A 27,500-nucleotide genomic window follows, 5' to 3' on the forward strand; every position below is an offset into this window, starting at 1 on the left:
CACGGTGTGGTTTGTACAGATATCATACGTTGCCAATTTTCATGTTATGGTAATCATATTAACTTCATGGAGTCTATTGATATAGTTTTCATTTCTTGAAATATGGTTCTTTGTTTGCATAAGATAATTTGAATATATCTTATGTCGTATATTTTTCGTTAAAATCTCAGTTTCATCAAGGAAAATAAAGTTATGGCACATTTTTTCCCCGGCAATGCCAGATCTGAGTTTAGGGGACCTATGATTTTTAAGAGGATTTAAAAGGTCATTAAAGGATACTCGCTCTCGATCACCTCTGTGATATGTTTGAACAGCCCAGCTCAAATGACTCCCGTAAACGTCTTCATCCACCACCTGAGGCCAAGGAAATAGTCTATAATTTCCTGAAATACTTCATTTTATAAAAACGTCATGGTCCTGTAACTGATGTTTCGGAGGCTATCCAGAGAACATCTGAAGCAACTAAAGTGTCAGAAATGACTATTCGTAGACTTAACATGGAAGCAAGAGAGGCGGGAAATATAGTGGAATCGTTAGTTTCAAAAAAGAAAAGAGAAAGTGAGTCCTGTGACTGACTTGGATGATTTTGATAAAATGTTATGCAAAGGAATGAGTGGTTGTCTTTCCTAAGGGCATAATAGACTGATTGACTTATGAATTTATGTCTCAAGTCCAAACAACGGAGACAACAGGCCATTCAGCGCACTATAATTATAGAAAGAGAAAGAAGTAATAGCTAAAAGTTTGTAAAAAGTTAACAGGGCAGAAGCAAATCCTTTCCCTCGACTCCCAAGGTCTAAAGCGATTCCTTCTAAGAAGGATTATATCTGTGGGAAGCATTTAATGGGACTTACATACCCGTAGATATGACAACGCTGCCTTTTTTACCTGACCCCGCCAGAGCGATCTTAGAAAAGTAAACGCACTATAGACTCAATAAACTCTTTCGTCATTTCACTCATTCTGGTTCTCTATATTCTCCCCTGTTTCAACCTGTTATGGTGCCGAATATCCTGGCCTTAAGTCGCCAACTGTTATGGATTGTTATCTGCTCAGGTTCTTTATTACAATAAACAAAAAGGAAAGGCCCAAAAAGGATTCAACACCAACAATTGAAAACCTTGCTATAAAGCGATTATCATGACAACGCATTAAAGTATGAATGTTCTTTAGTGTCCCTTGCCTTGCTTCAGTAGGAACGTGGTCAGCCTCTCAAAAAACGTGTCAAACGGTCCACAAGACAATCAAGAACGGCTCTTTGAGGTATGCGTAGCTCTACGAGATGGTCAGAAGACTGTAGAACAAACTTTGAGATCTGTTGGTTATTGTATTCGACCCTAAATATATGAATCTATTGAATATTTTAACCCTTAATGCAAAAAGTTAACTAGTATTAATGACACTTTTCTTCTGTATTTGACCCTAAATATCACACATGAATGTTTTAATCCTTAATGTAATTATGCATTTATCAGCTTTTATTGTTCAGTAAAAATACAATATATCATTCACGACTCTGAGAAACAAACAAACTTTCGCTCTTATTTTATACAATAGGTACATGTCAAGAGGGGAAAATGTCTGGGGTGGGGGGGGGGGGGCTTGTTATGTCCGGAGGGGAATCTGTAAGGGGAAAATGTTCGGGCGGGAATAAGTCCAGGGAGGGGGGGGGGGGGGGTGGTGGGTGGGGGGGGGGGGGGGGGGGGGGGGGTGGGGGGGGGGGGGAGGGCCTACTACGCTTGGTCTCTTCAACTGGATGTGGATATTGATACCCTACCAAGTAATGCAGATCGACTTATTAGACAGGCTATAAAATCGATAGCCGAAGCTCCTTGAAAAAGAGCGTATGATAAATGCCTGGTGCTCAAATATTTTTCAGTGATTGCCCGAACAACCATAAATATTATCTTTGTAAAAAGGAAATCAATACTTCAGCGAGGAGCTATACGAACAATACCAAACGTTCTGGAACATTAGATGATAAGCTATGAAGAAGGAACTTTCGAGTTGACAGTGTTTAAAAATATTCAGTACTCTATTTTGTGTACGGAGCACATCACGGAGATAAGCAGTATTTGAAATCCGTTGAATTCATTAGAGCGCTATTAGTTTGATTTGAGACCTGTTTAAGTGTCTACTGATTACAACTATTTTTTTTTTTTCTTATTTCGTGACTTACAACTTGAATTAGCTACCTGTTTTCATTATCTATCTGATCACTCTATGACTGCATTCTACATAAGAAATTTTCTATAAATAAAGAGATGAGATTATATAATCCCTTTTCTGCTCCATATCTATTATGAGACCTTTTATGAGTTTAAAAATACTGGCAGGGACTTCATCGTAGTGTGCTTATCAAATGTAGTGTCCTTTTTTCGTATTTTCTGTTTTATATAGTATCATAGCCGTTCAGAAGGAACACTGGCCAAATAGACCATAGCAGTCACTCTCAAAATAATCTGCCGTCCACTTTAAAGCTTACAGCGGCCATCGATTTTAAGCCGTATTAACCGTCATTAATGTTTTATTACGATCGCTCTGCTCACCCAAGTCTGATAAACGGGTGAGATTCCTTTTCACTTTATTTTAGTTTCCTGTACATCATGATGGGCTGAAGTGTTTGTTTGTTTTTCTTTTTTTATTTCCACCTCATGTTAAAGTTAGCTGTTAGTTTTAGAAAAGACATTTGTATAAGGAAAACTGAAGAATTTTTATTTTCAGTAAAAGATTGTTAAAATCTTCCCCTCATTTCTCTTTTGGGCAAACAAAGCAAAACAAAAAAATCAACCAAATCGCATCTTTCCCCATCTCACTTCAGTTCCAATTTCTACCAATAACTACATCCCACATACTCACCTGCGTTCCATCAGTCCAGGTGTAAGCGTGCGTACGTATGCGCAAACGCAAGTGAGAGTTTAAAGCTTCTACCGTTCCCCTCCCAACGTGACTCACTCGAGGATCGGACACCAACTTGGAAGCATTCCTGTGTTCGGCTTTTCGCACTTAACTTTTAATGGATATCTAAACCAGGTATGTTTGAGTGTTATTATTAAGGGGTTGATGTGCGTGCCACATAAACTGGGGTTTTCATCTTACTTTCCTTGCTGAACTGGATCTGGTGTTATTATAATTGAAAATAAGTTTGCAATGATTTGGAAAGGCGAAACCAAAACTGGTTTTCGTTTGATGGTAAACATCATCGTTTGTTTACCATGAAATGTTTTCTGGGAGTATTGCTTTAATCGACAGTGTCCAAAGATCACATAACAGTACTGTGTTCCTCCGAATGAAAGCGCAAACATTTCCATAGAGGCGGGAATCCCCTTCGTTGAAGCCTGTATTCTTACCTTTCCTCCACTCGGATGCTCTTCACTCAGCGCGATAGGTCAAGTACTTACAAACAAATAAATGTCGACTAAGTTGCCGAATGCTACAGGAATGTTCGTTCTAGTCTCGATTATTTCTACCTAATTTTTACCAATATATTTATGTATATGTTCGTAAGGGCAGTTTCTTTACATTCTCATGAGTGTAGAAATGCTAACTCGCACGCGAGATCTGAGAAGTGTCATAAATAATTTAGAGGAATTGCATTGATTTGCTTGGTATTTCTTCAACAGACACGTAAAAATGAGAGAGAAAGAAAGAGAGAGAGAGAGAGACTCTAATATCTTCATGAATGCTAAGAACATCTACACTTGCTACCACTTTTAGCTGATGTGACCTTCATTAAGTGCAACCTATTGTCTTTATTTATTTATTTATTTATTTGTTTGTTTTTAATAAGCAAACGTGGTAGGAAACAAGAAAAATCGACATTGCAGGTTAAACTGATGTGCGCTGAGTGTATACGCTTGAGTGTAGTTCATGGGAACTGCTAGATTCTTCCCCGTAAGTATGACTCATTTAGAGAATATGAAATGAACTGCAAAAGATTGACGAGCAATGGAGAAGATTTTGTTTAGCGCATTCGGTGACCTGGCAAAGTGATGACAGCTTCATTTATCTTCAGTCAAATCATTTACTTTGTGGAAGCACCACCTTCCACGGCAATTATCAACGTTAACCTTTTGCGCTATATTAGGTTCAGTTTACATTTTCATTTGCCCTTTGATTTTCTTGATTTCATCACTGGTTTGCCAAAGTTGCCTTGAAATTTTGATCAAACCTTAGACCCTCAGCTATCCTTACCGTTTTGCTTAAAGGTAAATTAGACAAATAATAATAATAATAATAATGTTATAAGCTATGTGTTGGTCATTTCATTGTCATTAGGCGTTACCAAAATGGTTTAAATCCCCTCGTATTTCTCCAATAATAATAAAAATACAGGCAGGGGTCTTCGCTGTAGAAAATTTCATCATTTAGGATTGCTACAATGCAAGAGTTCTTTATACAATTTTTTTCAGTTCCTCATAATTAGCTTCTTGTCTCTGGGTAGTGAATGCAATAAATTTCCAAGGGAGGGCATGAGTGAAAAGTTCGATTTGCCGAGCATAGTTTCAGTATGTACTTAAAATCCTTATGAAAATATAATTTAAAAAGTAATGCATATCACTTCTCATGATATCTATACCTCACTGTCTCATTAACACTACTTAATTCAAGGTAAAAATGTCAGTGCTGCAAGGAAGGTATACATATCTTCGTAGAATGGCGTCATGCTATATCACAATTTCATTATGCGAGCGTCAGGTCGATGTTACTTTGTCTAACGGGTAAAAACAACAAATAACGGACGCGACCTTTGTTGTTGTTTGATAAAGCCAACCTTCTGCTGGGACGGGCGCTTGGTCGTAGAGCACCCTGTAACTAGACAAAATATACGGCCATGAAACCCAGGGCCAGGTCTCAGGCTACAAACGGATATGTGTGATATCCGAATCACGTGCTAAAGAGATTATACTCATCAATGGATACCACGAACTCCTTCCGATCTTTCTGTGTTCTTTTCCCCATCTTGGAATATGCAGTCACTGACTTTGCAGACGCCCTCACTCAAGCTCATACAAACAAGGAACACCTGCGGTTTCTACGTGAATGTCGTGATGAACAAGTGATACCAAGATCATTGATAACTAAGTCCTTGTCAAAATTAGAAGACTAACCGTTTGGTGAAATACAATGAGCCATTTTGGAAAAACATATCAGTATTAGGACATTGGAAACTAATAAGAATTTTGAAGATCTGTCGAGAAAAAGACGTCATTTTGGAGCCTCAATACCATCGGATTGGAGAGATTCTCTACGGGAATATTGTTATATGAATATGAGGAAGAAAGTGTATCAGAAGCTTAAGCGTAAACACGACAACAAAATGAAAGAAGCCCCTGGACTACCAACGCCAATCATGAATGTGTCGTCAATTTATCAAACAAGCATCTGGATAGTAATATAACCAGTGCTTTTAGGCTATGGTTTAAATTTTGCTGTATCAACTGGAAGTATAAATAGTGTAGAAATTACTAAAGGATTGTGCAACTTGGGAAAATATAGTGATTTAACTAGTGGAGAGGTGAACATAATTAAGGGAGTGATTTATGGAAGTATGAAAAAGTCAGACGCCACAAACGTACCCAAAAGATATATGGATGTCATCAATGAACTGAAAAAAGATAAAAATATACACATGACAAAAGCAGATAAATCAGGTGCCTTAGTAATCTTAAACAAAAATGAATATACAGAAAAAAGTGGAGTCTTTTGGGTGATAATAGTACTTATAAAGAATTAAATAAGAACCCGTTAGAAAGTGTGAATAGTGGTTTCAATAAAAAAGTGAAAAATCTTTCAAAAGGTAACGAGTGCCTTATAAAGAAGTTGTGTGTGACCTCCCCATCTCTACCGTATATGTACGGTACGATAAAAACCCATAAAACAAACTTTCCTGCCAGACCAATTATCAGCTCAGTGGGTTCCGCATCTTATAAATTGGCGAGGTATTTAGTGGATATCCTTAACCCATTGGTAGGTAACATCTCTAATGCCAATAATAATAATAATATGGACTTGATAAATAAACTAAATAGGGTACAACTTAGTAGTGAATCGAAACTTGTGAGCTATGATGTAGTATCACTATTCACAAAGGTGCCTATTGATGATTTATTGGAATCTCTATCGGAATTATTAGAAAACAAACTGCTGGATATTCCATTTTCTAAAAGCACCTTAATTGAACTGATCAAATTATGTGTAAAAGACTAAATTTGAATTCAATGGCAAATTTTACTCACAAAATTTTGGTATGACAATGGGAAACCCTCTGTCCCCAGTGCTAAGTAACTTATATATGGAATTTTTTGAAAAGAAAATTTTAAACAATATAATTCCACGCAGTGTATCTTGGTTCATATAAGTTGACGACATAATTTGTGTATGGCCAGGGAGCGAAGATGTAAATAACTTTTTGCCAGGTTAAATCAATTAAATTTACTATGGAAATGGAAAACGACGGATGCCTACCCTTTTTGGATGTCCTCACACGGAGAAATAGTAGGGTTTAAATATAGCGTTTACAGAAAACCTACTAATATTTCTTCCTATGTACATTTCTGTTCTGGACAAAACAATATGGTTAAAAATTCAGTGTTTGCATCTATGTTTCTAAGAGCACTACGGGTATGTAGCCCAGAATATATAGATGAGATAGATAAGATTCGGAATACAGGCAAGAAACTGAAATATCGAGATAGTGTACTAAACAATGCATTAGAAGCGCCAAAAAAGACCATGTATCAAAACCAAAAACAACCTTACAACACAAAAAATTTGCTTGTACTACCTTATAATAATAATATGAAAGATATCCCACATCTGAAGAATTTTGGTGTTAATGTAGTTTTCAAAAACTAAAACAATGAAACAGGTACTTCTCAAGAACTTCCCCGACAATACTAAAAGATGTGTATATAAAATTCCATGTAAGTCTGGTGATAACTTTTACATTGGTCAAACGGGGAAAGCACTGGAAAAAAAGAATAGAACAACATACACAATGTGTGAGATATGCACAGGGAAATAGTGGTATTTTTGTACATGTTAGTGAGAACAATCATGCTATTAACTGGGAAGGGGCAAAAAAGATTGTGTTCTAATAATGCAACGGAAGGGAAGTGTACGATCTCTCAAGGCGAGAGAAAGAAAATGAAAAAAAGGGAAAAAACTCTAATACTCACCAAAACTCCTCTTTTCCCACAGCATATCCGCTTGTTAATGTCTCCATAACCTTACTACCGATAGACTCCCGCCCCCCATCCCCCGTAATTGGTACACTAATAATCACACATATCGCATTGCAAAGGCCTAAAACTCTCACACTCGACGCAACAACACTGTCTTGGGAGGCTGAACTCTTCGACCACCTGAATTCCGCTGACTTCAACTTAAACACCTCCATCAGCAATAGAGGGACAGTTGCCAAAAATACCTAACTATAATCCCTTTCCCGAACATCTGCATAATTTCCTAACTCCTATGCACTCCCCAGTCTCTCCAGAAGCATAATCCATAGGCCTCATTGCCTTTCCTGACTGCCACCACCTGTTCCAACAGTCTGATGGGCCACTGTTAAATTAGGAGAAAATTTCTAAACTGGTAATGTGACCTACCTTTGATGCTCCCAGCAACCTGCATCTCCGCAGCTAAAATCAGTCATTGAATCTGGGCTAATTCAAACTATTAAGATACCAAAAATAGATATTATTAACCCTCTTACGCCGATTGGACGTATTAAACGTCGAGTCAAAATGTCTCCCGTATGCCGATTGGACGTATCATACGTCGGCTCAAAAAAGTTTTTTTAAAAATTCGCGGAAAAATACTTATAAGCCTACCAGCCGAAAACTTTTGTATCACGCGCCTTGGGGGATACTGGGAGTTCACGGATCAAGGCATTGTTTTGTTTACAATCGCTACGCAGGCGCGCAAGCGCGAATTTCTTTCTTATCGCACTAAAAAGTATCAGTGACACATCTCGGAAATTATTTTGTCACTGACATAATTTTTGCACCATTTTAAATTATCCTTTACATGAAGTATTATATATGAAAATGTGCGCAATTCCATGTAAAATACAACAAAAAAATACTCATGATTGTAGCTTTTATCAGTTTTGAAATATTTCCATATAAATAACGATGTGCCAAAATTTCAACCTTCGGTCAACTTTGACTCTACAGAAATGGTCGAGAAACGCAATTGTAAGCTAAAATTCTTATATTATAGTAATATTCAATCATTTGCCTTCATTTTGCAACAAATTGGACGTCTCTAGCACAATATTTCGATTTATGGTGAATTTATGAAAAAAACTTTTTCCTTACGTTCGTGCGATAACTCTTCCGATAAATTTTTTCGTGCGATTGTCCTAATGTTTGCACCCTTTTAAATTTGCCGTTACATAAAGTTTTATATATGGAAATGTGCGCAATTTCATGCCACAATACAACAATAAACAACCCATGGTTGTAGCTTTTATCAGTTTCGAAATATTTTCATATAAATAACGTTAAGTGCAAAAATTTCAACTTTCGGTCAACTTTGACTCTACCGAAATGGTCGAAAAACGCAATTGTAAGCTAAAACTCTTATATTATAGTAATATTCAATCATTTACCTTCATTTTGCAACGACTTGGAAGTCTCTACCACAATATGTCGATTTATGGTGAATTTATGAAAAAAAAAAAAAAAACATTTTCCTTACGTTCGCGCGGTAACTCTTCCGAAAAAATCAGAATTTTTTTGTGCGATTGTCGAAATGTTTGCACCATTTAAAATTTGCTGTTACATAAAGTTTTATATATGAAAATGTGTGTAATTTCATGTAGAATACAACTAAAAAGGACTGAAGGTTGTAGCTTTTCTCTTTTATCGAAATATTTGCATATAAATCACGATAAATAGAAAAAAAACCACGTTCGGTCAAATTTGACTCTACAGAAATAGTTGAAAAACGCAATTGTAAGCTAAAACTCTTACGGCCTAGTAATATTCCGTCATTTTTCTTCATTTTGAAAAAAATTTGAAGTCTCTAAAACAATATTGTGATTTTATGGTGAATTTTTGAAAAAATATATTTACCTTCACTCCGCGCGCCGATTCGCGGCCGCAAGTCTCCGAAATACGTACATCGCATTATCCTAATATTTGCTCCATTTCATATTAGCCTTTTTATAGAGTTTCATATATCAAAATGTACGAAAATTCATGAAGAATACAATAAAAAATAACTGAAGGTTGTAGCTTTTTCCATCTCCGAAATATGTGCATATAAAAAATATATATATAAAAATTTCGACATTCGGTCAAATTTAACTCGTCCGAAATGGTCGAAATCTGCAATTCTAATCTAAAACTCTTACAGTATCGTAATATTCAATCATTTGTCTTAATTTTGAAGCAAATTGAAAGTCTCTAGAGCAATATTTAGAATTACGGTGAATTTTTGAAAATAACATTTTTTTACGTCCGCGCGTTACGAATTCGTACATCATTTTGTGATAATATTTTTCCGGTGCTGCTTTTATTGTTTTACTATGTATTATATATCAAAAGGATTGCAATTTAGTGTACAATACAACGAAAAAGAAAGTAACTCGTTAGCTTCGACCGTTTTTTGTACAGCGTGATTTGAATACAATTATCTATGAATTTTTTTTTTTTTTTCGCTACCATATATCGCATTATTTACATATGATAATGATATTATTTTTCATTTCTGATGATTGCATACTAAACTTCAGGCAATGAAAAAAAAAATGAGTCAAAAATGAACTCTTAATCTTCAAAACTAAGCGCGCTGTGATTTTTTGAAAAAAAAAATTTTTCCGCTTTCGCGCTCACTCCAAACCGGCGCCGGCATACAGGAGAGGTTTTGATTTTTAGGGCTTCGGCGTAAGAGGGTTAACAATCTTTACTTCCCTGAAAAGAGCTAACATGAAAATTAAAGAGAATGGATTTAAAATCCCAAAAATCATTTAGATACCATTACTAAATATGTCACCCACTATTCTCCTGTTAAAAGAAACCCCAACAGTCTTTCAGATAAATATCAAACAAGAGTTCATTTCTGTAGTGACAAACCGAATCCATCTTTTTGGATGGGCTTCCTAAACATTACCTCGGCTTCCGAAAGACTCTGGCGACCACCACTAGAGTATGTTGTCTAATTCCTCATTATTCACCAACATGATGATTAAATTCCCATTCATTTGCTCTAACGGACGTATGAACACACGCTAATGGACGCACTAATGCATGCACGCTATTCTTCTCGCGGTTCCCTTGTACGTGTTTTGTCCCATGTATAATGAACACACCCTGTCTGGCGCACAAGCTGACATGCAGAAGTAACTGCCTTTTTCTGATATCATGATCATATGTCTTCGACTAACCAGGTCATTTGCGCGCTTCGCTAATTTTATGACTGTCTAGTTCTGACGTCCTGAGGAATTCACTGTTTTCGAATTTTCCAGACACACGAGGCTGTACTGTTATGCATTCCAGACTGTGTCACTCATTGTCGTCCTAATTTTACTTACTAGGTTATCCAGTGTATAATCTATCTATCTATCTATCTATCTATACATATATGTATATATATTATATATATATATATATATATATATATATATTATATATATATATTATATATATATAGAAGCATAATTAGTATATATTTTATGGAGAGTACGAAGACTATGTCAAGCAAAGTGTTGCTGGGTGTTTAAGAAATCTCTGAGTGCAGTAAACACTTGTCAGAAAATTCTGAAATGTTGTTAAACAGGACAGTTCTCAAAGAATGAGAACATATAGGCTGGATCTGGGTATAGAATGTTTTTTCTGCAGATACGTGAAGGGTTTTTCTATTTTGGCAGCTCCATTAACAGACGTTTTAAGGGGTGATGTACATTTTCTTCGGGGGAGTCACAACAGGTGACTTTTTCAGGAAGTTAAAGATGCTTTAAAGAATCCCCCGGTCCTGAAATTTCCGGATTTCAGGGTACCTTTCACACTAGTGACTGATGCCACTCAGGATGGAATAGGTGCCTTCCTTATGCAGAAATTTGAGGATACATTGCATCCAATAGCTCTCTACTGTAGAAAATTCAAGACAAAGGGTAGTAATAAAGGTTAATGGCTACCATGGATAAAGAAGCTTTCGCTGTGGGGTCCAGCATAGTTCATTTTAAGATGTTGTTGATAGGTAACAAGGTGGAAATTCTTAAAGATCATAAGCCATTACTGAATCTTCTTAATAAGCCAGATCTGTAACTCGGTGGTTTTTGACAATTAGAGATTTTGATGCAAAACTCAAGTACAAAGAGGATAGAAATTATGTAGTGGATGCTCTTGGCAGAAGATTTTATGATACAGATAGGGTTTCAGGTTTGTGTAGTTACTAGTGGTTCTACAGAATGGGAAGAAACCAGATGAAGATTAAATTTTAGCAGACGCAAAGGCTTTCCTTAGAAGTGAATTAGTTAGGAAAGGTTATAGGTTACCTTTCACAGGTCTGGAGTTAGAGGATACTTCGTTGCTTAGGAAAATTGATTATAGGTTAAGGAACAAAGAAAATACAGGGGATAAAACACAGATCGTGATTCCAAGTCTTGATTCCAATGGTTTTGGATACAGTACATTGCAAGTTTTTAAGCTTTTTAACATAAATGTTGTTTTCAGTAATATTAATGTCAAGAGTTTAATGATAAAAAATTCTCCCAAAGATCTTCCAGGCTCCATATATGAAATTCCTTGCAAAAAGTGTGATAAGGTCTAATACAGACAAACCAGTAAATCTCTTTCACAACGACTCAAACAGCACCAATATTCTGTGAGAACTGGGCAAATATAGAATGCATTATTTGTACATATGAGAGATTTAGATCCTCCTATTGACTGGAGTCAAGCAAGAGCCTTAATTCCATGTAATGACACAGTTAAAATGAATATCATTGAATCTTGTTTCAAGTCAAATAATGCAAATGTTCTAAATTTAAGTCTTGGTTTATTTAAACATGATGCCTACATAATGAAAAAAGTTGTAAATATAAACAACAATATTAATATATTCAGTTTTTACATGTTTTGGACTACATGGATACGTTGTAGCTTCTGTTAGGGTTAAATCTATGTTTAGGTTTGTGACTGTGTGATATCCGATAATCCTGGATTATCTCATTGATTTTTACCTCTTTGACAATTATCCATCTGGTATTCTTGATGTTTTTGTTTACCTGATATCTTTCTTTCCAACAGTATTTCATTCATTCTTTGATAACGTCTTAGTAAAGACAAAAGCGCTTGGATTCCTGTCTATCCTTTTCCTGTGGTATTTCCTTATATATATATATATATATATATATATATATATATATATATATATATATATATATATCTGTTCTAGATTTAGCAGAAACCAAGGAAAGAAATCATCTTTAACCCAAGGTTAATGTACCTATACGAGTTGCCCCTTCGACTTTGGAGGAATTCATTCTCCTTTTTCTTTTGAAAAGCTATCCTCTTCTCCCATTGGTGCTTGGAATATCCCCTACAGGCATAGTGGGAGGCGCTATCCAGGAGAAAGCTTGAAAAGGACTTTAATCGAGGAGAGAGGTCTCAGAAGACGACTAAGCCTCGGCGAGGTCAAACCAGTGGCCCCTTACCAGATGCCTGCTGCCCCACCCCCCCCCCCCCCCACCCCCCCCCCCCCCCCCCCCCCCCCCCCCCCCCCCCCCCCCCCCCCCCCCCCCCCCACCCCCCCAACACCTCCCTCCTGGTCCATAGTGTCAGACTTAGAGAAGAAGACATTCAGCATCCCCACTAAAGGTACTGTAAGGAAAACTCCATTTCAACCAGGGAATTGTTTTATCTTTGTCTGTATTTCATTTCAATTTCCAAGGCGACTTGTGCAGTGTTTCATTCCCCTTCGCCATCTGGGCTCAATTCTGTAATTACTCCCTTGTGATACTAGTAACATTCCCCTAGTGAATTTAAGCCATGAAATAGTTTCTGCTGCGTAAATTTCCCAGTCATTTCCGACCCCCCTGAGTGGCCTCTTGATTGAGAGAAAACAGTGAGTAAAGTTTGCCAATGTGTGCCCCTGACTTATGCCTATGCCCCCTCTACTTGCAGACAAATGCTGTGCCTGGCTGTAGTAGAACTTGGAAGTCTTTCGAAGCTTGCAATTTTGCTCCGTTGCGCAATTTTCCTAAACACGTGGCTGGGTTGCTCCCCCACGTGTTGGGGTGGACTGAGGGAAGTTCACCTACCCTTGTGTGTCCTGGACCTCTGTAGATTTATGTAAATACAGTGCTTTTAAAACTAGAGTCCAGCTTTTGTATAAATTCCTCCCTCTTCAGTAAACCTGGCCTTATGCCTGGGAAGTTTCGTTGTTCAAACCCCTCGTCCCCTAGTCAAGGCCTAAATCTTCAATGTAAGTGTATTTTCTGGGAGGAGACAAGGTGGAATTTTGAATAATATGTATATGTGTGTATATATATATATCCGAGTTAGAAATGTCCTTTAATATCTAATTCGCTCTAACTCCCAAAGGGGAATTTTTAGTTGATAATAATTTTGTCCCCTTATGGGATCGAACCACCATCCAGTGGACGGGAATGAAATCAGGAACGGCCAGTGACATTATCAAGTTGGCCAACAGAGAGGCTATAAGTTTATATCGATTCTGGCCTTACAAATTCACCGTCGAACTCGGTGTTTTCATAATTAGAATCGATATGAAACCCCCTCTACCATGTTAGCCAATTCGAACGTTTTGACCCATGTAGCCTTGTAATGAATAATTATCACATCACCGTGATTCATATAGATCATTCGAGTTACAAATGTCCTTTAATATCTAATTCGCTCTACCTCAGAATTGATATATTTTCATATATCTACCGACGGGGAATTTTTATTTGATAACAATTTCGTCCCCTCATGGGATCGAACCACCGTCCAGTGGACAGGAACGAAATCAGGAACGGCCAGTGACGTTATCAAGTCGGCCAACAGATAGGTTATAAGTTTATATTGATTCTGGCCTTACTCGGTGTTTTCATAATTAGAATCTATATGAAACCCCCTCTACCATGTCAGCCAATTCGAACATTTTGATCCACGTAGCCTTTTAATGAATAATAATCACATCACCGTGATTCATATAGATCATTCGATCTACAGATGTCCTTTAATATCCGATTTGCTCTACCTCAGAATTGATATATTTTCATATATGTACCGAAGGTGAATTTTTAGTTGATAATAATTTCGGCCCCTCATGGGATCGAACTACCGTCCAGTGGACGGGAACGAAATCAGGAGCGAATGATCTATATGAATCACAGTGATGTGATAATTATTCATATATATATATATATATTGTACTGTTTTATTACAGTTAAACAACATTCATATATATATATATATATATATATATATATATATATACATATACATACACACACACACACACACACACATATATATATATATATATATATATGTATATATATAGTATATATATATATATTATATATATATATATATATATATATATATGTATATATATATATATATATATATATATATATATATATTATATATATATATATATATATGTATATGAATGTCATTTCTGTTTTATAAAACAGTATAATAATATATATATATATATATTATATATATATAATATATATATATATAATTATATATATGTGTGTGTGTGTGTGTGTGTGTGTGTGTATGTATATGAATGTCGTTTTACTGTAATAAAACAGTTATAATATATATATATATATATATATATATATATATATATGATGAATCGTTTACTGTAATAAAACAGTATAATATATATATATATATATATATATTATATATATATATATATATATATATATATTATAATATATATATGTTACAGTCAGTGTCTAAATCCAGACAATTTGAAAAGTGACTGATTTTTTCAGGCAGTTTGTGAATTGCCTGGTTCACCCAGTCAGTTTATAAATCAGCTAAAAATCGCAGACAATTTACAAAGTGACTAAAATTTTGATAGATTTTCTTGGCATATTGACTGAAATGATCCTGCTACGGGTCACAAATCCCCAACCCCGCCCGGCCGAGGAACGAACCCAGGTCCTTTTGTGTGTGTGTGTGTGTGTGTGTGTGTTTAACTAGCTGTTTCCCTCTCAGTGTGAGCTCAGAGCTCATTATTTCCTTAAGATATTGACTCATATGAAGTAATGAACTGACAGAAAAACAAACCGTGTTCTTGAGTAAAATTTTATTCTCTAAAACCTATGTAACGATATATCAAAATTAAAAATAAAGTATAAAATGTGACATTTTGAATATTATATCAGTTTTTATTTTACAATTCAAGCACTGACTATTGCACTTGTAACCTTCTTTGTAACATTTACAGCGATTTGTTTGACATTGTTTATTGCCTACAGTACAGTTGCACTCATAACATTGACCACCAAACCTAGATGATTGCTGTACTGCCTGACGTAGTCCTACCTCCTTGTCTGCACTCACTTCACCAATACTATACAGTTGCTGGCTGCAAATATCAAATTGGCTCCTACTGTAGCGCCCCTTGAGTAGTCCATCTCTCACGCCTATTCGATACATGTCATTTTCGGTACGATCTAAAATAACACCGATAACATTTCGTGGATCACCTTTTCCTCGATCAACTAACGGGATGGGAATTGTCACGTTATCTCCTGGATTACCTGGGACATGTTCTACACGACTACGTTTGACCGTGCGCTGAGCTTGAGCTAACTGACCAGCTGCTGCTATGGACCGCTGCAGTGCTATGTCTTCTTGGAGCTTATAAAGTCTTCCTTGAGGATTCTGGCCACAGGGTGGACTGTCTGGATAGGCAGAGCCCTCTGATTAATAACAAAAGAAAACATTTAATAAATGGTGATAGACTTGCTATGTGGTTTGGAACTTGACCAAATTAGTTATCAGTTACCTTTTATAATTGTGTGTGTGTGTGTGTGTGTGTGTGTGAGTGAGTGAGAGAGTATCCCTACCTGGCTGAGTGAAGTCCTCTGGCGAGTCATTTGGAGGAGTAGAAAATTCAGGTGAATCGTCTGGATGATCCATGCACTCAGGTGGATCGTCTGGAGGGTTCGTGCGGTTAGGTGAATTGTCTGGAGGTTTCGTGTTCTGAGGTGAATTGTCTGGAGGGTTCGTGCACTCAGGTGATTCGTCTGGAGGGTTCATGCACTCGGGTGATTCGTCTGGACGAGTAGAGTCAGAGGGGAACTGTAAGCTCCAAATAAATCCTCTTCAGTGATCATTGTCTTCAAAACATCTGGAAGTGCAGTTGAGCGTAGACCTACTCTGGACTCAACACCAAAGAGTGCTTTGTATGGGGATTGTTTGATTCCAGAATGGTAACTGGTGTTCTTTTGGAACTGCACAAACCTGAGTCCTATAGGCCAGTCACTTGTATCATCATCCCCTAACCATGAAATAAGCATGTCTTTTATATCACAGTTAAGGCGTTCAACTGATCCCTGGCTCTATGGATGCCTTGGTTTACCATGAACGATCAACAGGTCTGGCCAAAGAAGTTTGAGTTCCGAGATAACCAATGTTGTAAATTCACTACCATTATCACTTTGCAGACTTTGGGGGGCTCCGAACATGGTAGCACATCTCTTTCGTTTCTTTTGACACTGAACACACACAGATTTGAACAGTTCTACAATATCTCTTGTTACGTTTGCATATCTTGACAATTCTTTGAACATTTTGTCTCTGCCGCCATGGCCCGTAGCAATGTGAGCACGTTTTATTGTTTCAAACATATCCTCAACGTGCACAAAATAAACGGTTCTTGAGTTTCACCCTTCCGTTTTTTATCAACTTTTCAACACCACCATACTGAAGAACTTCATACCATCCAAGGATGTAATACTGCCGATTTGATCTATTTTTTTGCAGATGCTGCTACTCTGAGTTCCTCTGTCAGATTGTAGTACTCAAGTTTAGTCAGTATTAATGACTTTGAGTCCGAGTTTTTCTTTAACATCACTTTGTCGTAAAATTGTGTTTCTTGGGAACACACCATATTTTCTATAAACGAAGTGAACCTCACGGAAGGACAATGCCAGGGAGGGACAAGACCAACAGACAACAGTTCCAGCTAGCTAGCACACACACGCACTCTGTTGCGGGTTCGTTGTTGTTGTTGTTTAAGATTAAGCGGGGTTGGGGATTTGTGACCCGTAGCAGGATCATTTCAGTCAATATGCCAAGAAAATCTATCAAAATTTTAGTCACTTTGTAAATTGTCTGCGATTTTTAGCTGATTTATAAACTGACTGGGTGAACCAGGCAATTCACAAACTGCCTGAAAAAATCAGTCACTTTACAAATTGTCTGGATTTAGATATTGACTGTAACATATATTATATATATATATATATATATATATATATATATATATATATATATATATTATGTATGTATATATATATAAATATATATATATATATATATTATATATATATAATATATATATATATATATATATGTATGTATATTATATATATATATATTATATATATATATAGATGTATGTATATATATATATAAAATATATATATATATATATATATATATATATATATATATATATATGTATGTATATGTGTATATATATATATATATATATATATATATATATATTATATATATATATAAAAGTCATATCACATTTCCGTGATTCATACATATATCGAGCTACAATGTCCTTTAATATCTAATTGGCTCTACCTCGGAATTAATATGTATTTTTCATATATGTATATATGTATATATATATATTATATATATATATATATATATATATATATATATATATATATAGATATATATATGTGTGTGTTTTTATATATATATATATATATATATATATATATATATATATATATAAATAAATAATAAATATATATAATATATATATATATATATATATATATATATATATATAAATATATATATATACATATATATATATATATATATATATATATATGTATTTACGTATTTATATATATATATATATATATATATATATATTATATATAATATGTATTTATATATATATATATATATATATATATACATATATATATATATATATATATATATATATATATATATACATATATATATATATATATATATATATATATATATATATATATATATGTATATATAAGCAAATGCCACACGAAAAAGATAGACAGAAATCCAAACGCTTTCGTCTTTACTAAGACGTTATCAAGGAACGACTGAAACACAGTTGGAAAGGAAGTTATCAGGTAAACAAAAACATCAAGAATACCAGATGGTTATTTGTCAAAAGGGTAAAAATCAAAGAGATAATCCAGGATTATCGGATATCACACGGTCACAAACTTAAACATAGATTTAACCCTAACAGAAGCTACAACGTATCCATATAGTCCAAAACATGTAAAAATTTGCATATATAATTTTGTGCTTATATTTACAACTTTTTCGTCCATCTTCCTCTGCATATATATATATATATATATATATATATATATATATATATATATATATATATATATATGAATGTCTTTTACTGTAATACAACAGTATAATGTGCATATATAATAATATATACATATATATATATATATATATATATATATATATATTTTATATATATATTTATTTATATCATAGCATATTATACTGTTGTATTACAGTAAAAAGACATTCATATATATATCTGTATATATATATATATATATATATATATATATATATATTTATATATATGCACATTATACTGTTGTATTACACTAAAAGACATACATATATATATATATAATATATATATATATATTATAGATATATATATATATATATATATATAGACTACTTATGGTGCGCGCTGATTCACATCCGGGAGTCGGTTTCCGCACAGGTAGCAGAATCTCAAACCCAGAGCACTCTAATATCAGGAGCCATTGAAAACAATGTAAAACCTACGTTGAGAACAAAGTTTCAAGTGCCATCGGTCATGCTGCCAATCTTCAAGATTTAACAGTCCTAGAGTCGTTGTTTATAAAATAACTTGTACCATCGTTAAACACTCATACATCTGCGAGTCAATTGTATTTAGCTTAAGTTCGTACTGTGGTGGTGGTTTCCTTCCATTTAGTTCCTTGCTGTCTCACCTTTAGGTTGGATGTGTTTTTATTTTTATTTATTTCACAGTAAATTTCAATATACCCCTATCATTTTCCTGTTTTAAGCATACTGAGAGCAAGCCTCCAGTATATTTTGGTAATAATGATTTTATTGCTCTTGAATATAATTGGATGTATTACTGATATTTACTTCCGTTAACGATAATCAAAGATAAAGAAATAAAAATGGAGCATTAATATTCGCGTGCCAGTGAAGGCATGATTTTTCGGATAGACTTGAGAGCAAATATTGAGTGATGTCGAGCAAGATTATCAGGTAAACCTGCTCGTATCCTCCGGGACGAACCAACCCGGTGGAGAAGCTCGAAATTGAGGGGGGAATTGATCTTCAGTGGAATGTGGAGGGTCGGGAAGTAACGTTATTCAGGCGGGGATGGGGAGGTGAGAGGAGTGGTTAGTGTACATTGAGAGGAAGGGCGAGAAAGTGAAATATCTTGTCGATAGCCTTATTTATATGTTTATGTTAGAGTTTTGGTGCTTATGATGTGGAGAAATGAAATATTTGGGAAGGAAAGTTAATACTGTTTCTTGTTAACACCCAGAGCACTTTTTTTTTTTCGGAAACTAGGTAAAAGGAGTAAAGTAATTCCTATGATGCCAGTAACAGAGAGATAGATTATTTTATTATTTTCCATCAAAAGTCTTCATCTCAGATTTATCTGCTCAAGATCTCATCAGTCAAATACTTCTCTGAATCTTGTACTAGGTCAGTTCGTTCACTGCTTTGAGATACCTTTTCTTTGTACCTCCACTGGGGAAAATTTGAACATCGTTCTACGCAATGAAGGTGCATGAATACATAGCTAGGATTCTGTAAAAAGGAATAAAATTAGGAATTGGCAAAATCGAAGAAGGTCATGTTTCCCTCACTATGATTTTTTATCTTCTAATGTAACTTCCTTCACCCTTTAAAATCCTGCATCACATTCGGCAATCCCAAATATATTTATTGATAAATAGTTTTACTTGAATATAATACTGTGCTTTATCTTTCTTTTAAGGAGATTTTTTATTACACCATTTAGTTCAATTTAAACAGTATCATCCATTTATGTTGTGGGAAAGTTAGAAGTCAAATATCAAAGTCTCTGTACTCGTCTTGAACCACGGCTGATTTTTTTAATAACTGGGACTTTCTCGATACCATCCATATACTGTCTGTACATTTACTTATAGTTTTCCCGCGGAGATTAGATGAGGGAAGTTTTTTTTTATACCTTGTCTATGTCTTAGGATTAAATAAACAAATGTGCATCCTTCTGGTTCTAAGGAAAGGTAGTTCAAGGTTGCTTTTTCACCTGTAACCCTTTTTTTCCTAAACTACATATTCAAATCTGCATTTAGCTATGATTGATGTAAAAGTGGATAACTGTCTCGTAACCGATAGTAGAAAAAGCAAAAAAAAAAATCATATACACAAGCATATACAATCTTTTAGGGAACAACCACGCCGCCGCACACACACACACACACACACACACACACACACACACACACATATATATATATATATATATATATATAATATATATATATATATAATATATATATATATGTGTGTGTGTGTGTGTGTGTGTGCGGCGACGTGGTTGTTCCCTAAAAGATTGTATATGCTTGTGTATATGATTTTTTTTTTTTTTTGCTTTTTATACTATCAGTTACGAGACAGTTATCCACTTTTACATCAGTCACGTTTTATATATTTCGTGATAAAGTTATTCATATACATACATCATACATACATATATTATATATATATATATATATATATATATATATATATATATATATATTTACACGCATTTAGCTACAAATGTCCTTTAATATCTAATTCGCTGTACCTCAGAATTAATATAATTTCATATGTTAACTGAAAGGGAATTTTGATCAGGGATTTGGCTACGGTATTTGGGTAGGTCAAGGGAAAAGGGTTAGATTTCTCGAGAGTTTGGGTCATTGTCTTAATCTTGTCAGATGCGGAATTTTTATTTTTTTGTTGGGTGTCTCTCTGGTCTTGTCTTGAGGGGGTCGGTATATAATTACGTTGGCTTTATGAATCGCTTTCTCAATTATATGGTTAGGATACCTTAAAGACGAAAGCTGCTTACGAATTAGTTCAAATTCCTTTTCCAGGAAATCTGGGGAACAAATTCGTAAGGTTCTTAAGAATAGGTTGCTGGCAACCTATTTTTAAGATAGAAGTGTCATGAGAACGTTGGTTTTCTGTATATGGTAAATTTGTATTCTGTCGTGTTCCCATTCAACTTTAAATTTGATGCTGGGCACTAATGCATTTAATTTTGAAAGGAATTCGTTGAAATTGGCCCACTATTATTCCAAATGTTAGAATATCATCTACACATTTCATCCACAGCATGATTTTGGGTTATATTGCGTTTATTATTATAGTTTCAAAGTATTCCATGTATAGATTGGCTAAAACAGGACTTTAAGGACTGCCCATGCTACACCCGAATTTTTCCTTATAGAATGACTCCCGAATAAAAATACATTATTATATACACATAATTCAACTAACTCTGTTATTTTGACAAGAGCCAGTGGTAAATGATCTGAGTAGGGGGCTAATTTTTCCCTCAAAAATTATTGAACGTCCTGTACTGGTACTTTTGTCAATAGGGAATCTACATCAAGGATAAAAGTTTTCTGTTGCGAAGTGGTATATGTGCTTCTCTGAATCTGTGACAAAAATCTTCTGAGTGTTTAATGGGACTGGGAGTTTGTCTTGGCTAATTAATCTTACTTTCCTGAAAAATTCTGTGGGGATGTTTTGGAGGAGATTATATTTCGGATAAGTGTACTTATATACCACCACAGACCGCATGTGGTTGGTCACATTGCCTTTGAATTTAGATGTGATCCAAGTACTCTTGGATTCCTTAGAACCGATTTAAGTGTAAGACAATGCAAGTATTTCTTCAAAATGTGTACTGATGTAGTAATAAACATCATTCGTAAACTATTTGTGACATTTTAATCTTCTGGGTAGAGAGCAAATCTTGACCTAAATCGTGAAGTGCGCTGACTACTCTCTGATGACCGGATTAGACAAGATCTTTAAATTTTTAACCGCTTCAAATTCTTTTCTTTATCCATTAAATCTGTTGATTTAAACAGTCATTATCGAGGACTGACACTTCGATATTATGTTTATTTTGAGCGCGCGGTCGAATCACTGAAGCATACTCTTCTGTACTAGCGGTACTCGACACAAGTTGTAGAAAGCTGCTTCATCCTTCACGCCTCGGCATATTGGGTTTGTAGTAGCAAATCCTGTCAGCCTTCATCTAGACAAAAAAATTCGACAAACAAGATATTAAAGTTGAATAAGATGAAGCAAGACAGAATCCTAGAATCTAAAGGGCATGGTCCGGATTCCACACGAAATAAATGTCAAGGATTCTTTTGATCATCTAACATCGAGCATACGGGTTTTCACGAAAGGTTATAACAATCATTTCTCATTCTATGGTTGCTATCGCGATAGAGTAATGATTCTTATTTATCTCATCTTTGGTTGAAAACACTTATGAATGTTTCTTGACCTCTGTGTCTCATTTCATAAAAAAAAAAAAAAAAAAAAAAAATCCTGTACCAGTCTGGTATTTCTTATTTAATGTTTCTCATCAAACGTTTGTACTTTTTGCTTTTTTTTACTATGGCGCTTTATGCAAACTTTGTGTAATGTTTGTTAGATTAATCTTCTGATCCTGTGATGACAAATGATATTGTGAACACCACAAATATGTAGTTGTGATTCTAACAACGAAAACAGATTAACTAAAATTATTTTCTTTGATAATGGACTGGTGAGTTTAATCATTGAACTGATACCTGATACACAGATACACCTAATTTTCTTTTGAATATTCAGCAATGTAGAAGGTTGATTCTAAAAACGATTTTCTGCCACAGAAATGGTGGAAATATCCACATTTTCATATTATACCATTCAAACTTTTTCATAGGCCATGAAACCACTTTATGGGAAGGAACACCTGACGACATGATTTCACACCACCATGCGACAAACACTCCCGTGTGATTTTAAGGGACCATCCTGAATCCTGCATGATCCGCATATAATGTCACTGATAGTGTCTTCAACCTTGTGCAACTTTTTTTATTATATGTTCTAATCTTAATGTGCTATTCTCTCATTCTTCTTACAAGCTCACTCATAATTAATTTAGAGCAACGTTTTTATTTATTTTTCATGTTACGGGCAACAACTTGCTCTTCCTGCTACTATGAAGTAATACAGAATATAGCAAAACTTGCCCTGACTATTTTACCTCTCCAAAGTATGCTTTTGAAAATTCGTCCTAGAGAGAAATGTATTCCAACGATCAGTACATTTCCAAACTTATTTCCTTAAAAATCCTTACAATAACCCTTTCCCAGGCAAGTGACCGTTTTTGGTCACCTAAACATGTAACAAAATGACCACAGAAACATCTTGAATAGTGTTAGGAAGCTGGACAAATGTTTTGCAACATACTTAAAAATTTGTCTGACACCAGCTTGTAATATTGACATCTGGAACTATTTGAAACAACTCAAACTACTGGTGCGTCAGTTTCCCTTAAACCTAATTTTTTTCATATTGTTGTCATACTTTACTTGATTAAAGGCATTTACTATAATACTTCAAACAACATCTAAAATCTTATCTTTTCATATTTTCTCCTCAAAAAGCCATCAATATCTTTGTTTTATCTCCTTATATATGAACATTATTAGCCCTAGTAACAACAACTGTTATGACTTTTGTTAGGATTTACTGGCATATCATTATGAATCAAATTTTCAAGAATGGTATTTGAATCACTAATCCTTCGTATATTGTAAACTAGTGAAACTTTTAATATATATATATATATATATATATATATATATATATATATATATATATATCTACATACATACATATATATACATATATATTATGTTTGAGTGTGTGTAGAATCTACTGGTCACTTTTTACCGTAACTGTAATAGCCACAGTTCCCTCTTAACTTCTTCGCGCTTTTTTGGATATAAGATCCAAGTGCGAAAAATATGAAGAAATTATGATGTCCAGACATCATATTTTTCATAATTTTTGCACTTGGTTCTTAAAGCTTTGTAGTCACAAGCGCATCCAAAAAACCACGAAGAATCAAGAAGTTAGGAGGGCATTGTGGCCATTACAAATACACACACACACACACACGTATATATATATACATACATACATATATATATATATATATATATATATATATATATATATATATATATATATATATTAAGAAATCACAAAAGTAAGCACGTGATTTTGTTTATTAGCAGTAGCCACTGGGAAAATTTTAAAAAGAAGATAGAGTACCAAGTACTTTCGTGTATTTAACACATCTATGGGGCACAAAGTAATACAGAACTTAAAAACTAGTGAGCAAGAAAGCTCTCACAAAAGCAAAGTGAAGAAAAAAACAAAAAATATGAATAATAAGGCCATTACAAACAAAAACAATATTCGTCTAGATCACCCAACCACTAAACGCCCCAGCAAGTAAAAAGAAAGAGAGCAATTGTCCAATGACCCCATTACTTACAGGAAAAAAAACACTGATTACTTGTCAACCAGTTTTTAAAACAACTGAATTCACAATTATGAGTAGTACCAATAATAACGTCACTAACAACAGACCTAAAAAGACATCACCAATAAACAAAAACGTCAAATAATATTAAAATAACTGAATGAACAGTAATATCAATAAGAAATACATAAAAAGGAATTTGACTATACCTGCCACACGCTAAGTTGGCGGTGATGCCCCGCCCCTTGCTAAGCGAAGGTGGTAATTGGATTACAGCAACTATTCGTGTGGCTATTCATTTGAGTGTGTTGAAGGCGTTTGCAATTACTAATTCAGGTTGTTTTTATTGTAGAAGTTAATTATACTCTTTAAAGAAAATGAAAATGTATGTTAAATGATGAAAACGTTTAAGAACTTTGAGAAAACTATCACTAAAGTATAACTCAAATAGTCAAAGTCAAGGATTTTACACGATTTCGAATGCACTCTGATTCATTTATCTTCAATATCCCGTAAATATATAAGAAATTGGTCAGAATCATGTATATTGTAAAGGTCATTTAAATACGGAGATGCTATATAGTATGAATATAGTAGTCCACGTGTTCAAATAACATACTTAATGGTTAGAAAACATGCGCCTTATCTAGGGAGGCAGAATGATCACTAAAATACCCAGTTACTGTAATTGGCGGGAATTTCAAACGCAGTTGTTAACTGAGCTAACATTGAAAAAAGAGTAACAGCTCTCAGTTCAGTAACCATTCAGCGATATACTATACATACACTGAAGTATAAAGGAGTAACTATATTAATGGAGGATTGCTTAAAAAACACAAAACGTATGGGACGGATAACGAGCCAGACAAGAATCGTCGTAATTATGGTCTGCAATTATCTTTGTGAGCAATATGATAAGGAAGGCAAAGATGATATCGTAAAGAGGACTGCTGCTGCAACAGGAATATCTGCTCGTTCCATTCAGCGGATAAAGCAGCAACACAAGCGTGGAGAGATGCACTCTCCACCCCCTAGGTCAAGAAAGTCACCAGTAATGGGAGCCTTAGATGATTTTGATAAGGACTGTGTCCGTCGGGAGATAATGGCTTTCTATGAAAGAGGTGAAATTCCAGCAATAGAAAAACTGCTGGATAAGGTGAAGAAGCCACCTCTGAATTTCCCTGGTGCTTATATGTCCCTTCTCAAACTTGATAAGGAACTCTGCTTTCGTTATAAGAAAGTTGAAAGCGGTAGGAAGCTCTTGATGGAAAGGAAGGATATTGTTCTTGCCAGAAATAAATATCTAAGGCTTATTGATGAAAACCGAAAATTCGATTCTCCAAGACCGGAAATATATGTGGATGAGACATGGGTAAATCAAAATGAGTGTGTGGACAAATGTTGGACTCTACCCGATGGAATTGTTGGTCCACGAGTGAAAACGGGTAAAGGAGCTAGATTTATCATAGTGCATGCTGGTGGAGAATATGGATTCGTACCTGGGGGATTGCTATTTTTCCGATCGAAAAATGGTAATAAGGGTGATTACCATGATAGTATGAATCATACATGCTTCCTATCATGGTTTCAAACACAGCTAGCTACTGGTAAACATTCCCGCTAGGTCGCTCATTGTCTTAGATAATGCTTCATATCATTAAAAAATATTGAACAAAGCACCTGTCAGCAGTTCAAGGAAATCGGATATTGTCTCCTGGTTAACTAACCACAATATAGCTCATGACCCTTCCTATACCAAAACCGAACTTCTAGATGTGGTAAAGCAGCACAAGTACCTCCAGGAGTATGAAATTGACAAAATCGCTAGAGATGCTGGCCATGAGGTACTCAGACTTCCTCCTTATCACTGCGAGTTGAACCCGATAGAATTGATTTGGGCACAAGTAAAAAATGAGGTTAAGAAATACAATTCAAATCCCAATCAGACTTTGACAAATGTTGAACGTATAACTAAACGTGCAATAGACAGAGTAACAGCAGAGGACTGGAAGTCATGTATGCGTCATGCAAGAGAAGTGGAGGATATTTATAGGAAAAGGGATATAGCACGTGACCATCTAACCGAGAAATTGATTATAAACATCACCAGTGACAGTGAGGAGTCGGAAAGCGATGATGAATGATTTTGTTATTTCAAGTTATTGTTTGATGTAGCCTATCCAATGATTGATTAATGTATTTTCTTTTGTTGAATCAATTAAATGTTTGATGTATCAAGATGTATGTTTATTTCGACTAAGCATGTTTACATATATCTGAAGCAAATTTCCATTCTTAAAAGTTTGTTAGACCAGGTTATAACGCAGTGAAACTTCAAGGTATCAGTAGCAAAATATAGTGGGTGGAGGATGAGGGTCAAGCTCTCTCTCTCTCTCTCTCTCTCTCTCTCTCTCTCTCTCTCTCTCTCTCCTAGTTTCTGTAGAAATAGCAAATTATTCCGTCGCTCGAATTTTGCCGTAGATTTCATAAATTAATTTTCAGAAGTAGCAAATTATAGAAATGGCAACACTGACTTAATCAGTCGATTTATCAACAGTGAGCGAGCTGTCAAAATTAGGTGATCGCTGAGCGACTGTTTCTCTCAA

The 27,500-nt window shown here is 34.9% G+C and overlaps 1 protein-coding gene across 4 annotated transcripts in view; it reads left to right on the forward strand.

Moving 5' to 3' along the window:
• Positions 1 to 27,500, forward strand: part of LOC135223639 (uncharacterized) — a 466,317-nt gene that overhangs the window by 146,353 nt on the left and 292,464 nt on the right. The window contains exon 1 of one of the 4 annotated variants that reach the window (XM_064262271.1): positions 2,920 to 3,033. The exons of the other annotated variants lie outside the window; for them this stretch is intronic. The gene's annotated coding sequence lies outside the window, so the exon portion shown is untranslated. Of the gene's footprint in view, positions 1 to 2,919; positions 3,034 to 27,500 lie in introns of those variants that run through there. 4 annotated transcript variants of the gene reach the window in all.

Source organism: Macrobrachium nipponense, chromosome 10 (assembly GCF_015104395.2).
Source record: "Macrobrachium nipponense isolate FS-2020 chromosome 10, ASM1510439v2, whole genome shotgun sequence".
Lineage (NCBI taxonomy): Eukaryota > Metazoa > Arthropoda > Malacostraca > Decapoda > Palaemonidae > Macrobrachium > Macrobrachium nipponense.